Below are 1,430 nucleotides of genomic sequence, written 5' to 3' on the forward strand. Positions count from 1 at the left end.
AAATTTGTTTCAATAGAAAAACACATAAAATTGAAGTACTGTTTCTATTCACCCCCATCTGCGGGGTGAATAGAAACACCATGTTTTTATTTGTTTTCATTAAAATGAAATAAGATAAAAAAATGGAAATACCATAAAAAAATAGGTCTAACAGAGACCTGTATTTGGGGAAAAAATGGTGTACCTAAAACAACTACAAATATGCAAAATTTTAAACCAAAGTTGAAAATTGTTTCTATTCACCCCGTTTTACGGTATCTTGATAATTTTTTGGCACCAAAAAAAAAACTTTTTTATAATTTTTTTTTCTTGCGTAAAAACTTTTCGCGTTGACAAACTTTTAATAAAATTTCATTGGAAATTAAATCGTGAATCAAAATTATTTGAACAATTTATAAATATAATTTTTTTTAGCAGTAGAATATGTTTTAAACTTTTTTAACATAACTTAAATTTTTAAATGATTTAGTTTATAATACTTTAAGCGTAACAAAACTTTTGAGGAGTAATAAATTCAAATTAACTTTTATTTGAACTTTTTTTAATAAAATATCAAGTAAAAAACGTGGACCCAAATAAAATAGGCAGAAAATGTCGAAATACGTACAAAATAAGGATAAATCTAAAATTTATCTTTACCCAAATAAAATAAAAAGTTAGTCAACGATTTGTTGATTATTTCTTAATGATCATAGATTCAAAAAGAAATTTAATCGCCTAGAGTATGTTGTTTAGACTAATTTATTATTTTCCCCACCTATGATAATAAAAGAGCTTTTTTTTTATATAGGGTTTGGGTTTTATTTTATAATTTTAACTTATAATTTTAGGGTTTTGAATTTTTTAAAAAACAACGAATGAAAAACTCGTTGAATTGTTTTATTTGATTGTGTTTTGTTTTATTTGATTGTGTACCTAAATTAACAGGTTTAATCAACAAAATACTTATTTGTATTATGTTCTATTTCAAGTTGTAAAAGATGTCTTAAATGTTTTAAAAGATGTCTTAAACGGGTTGTCTTAAAAAAATAATCTCCTAAATTAACGTACCCAAACTTTTCTATATGATGAAAGTTATTTGAACTCAGAAATTTAAATTTTCAAAATTCATTCAAAACTTGGCGGACATCATAAACTCAAAAAAAATTTTTATTATCAAACTGCAATTCAAACTTTAGAGCAAACCTAGTGTAAAAAAAATTAGAGGATAGCGGGCAGCTTTGAATGTTTCTCTAAGTTTTTATTATAATTTTAAAAAATTTGATCGCTCTTTCCTAACAGTACACACACACAGATATATATATATATATATATATATATATATATATATATATATATATATATATATATATATATATATATATATATATATATATATATATATATATTGTCATCAAATAATTTTATACAAAATTTGCCTTAGCTATTCC

This window comes from Hydra vulgaris, chromosome 09 (genome assembly GCF_038396675.1).
Source record: "Hydra vulgaris chromosome 09, alternate assembly HydraT2T_AEP".
In the NCBI taxonomy this organism is placed as follows: Eukaryota; Metazoa; Cnidaria; class Hydrozoa; order Anthoathecata; family Hydridae; genus Hydra; species Hydra vulgaris.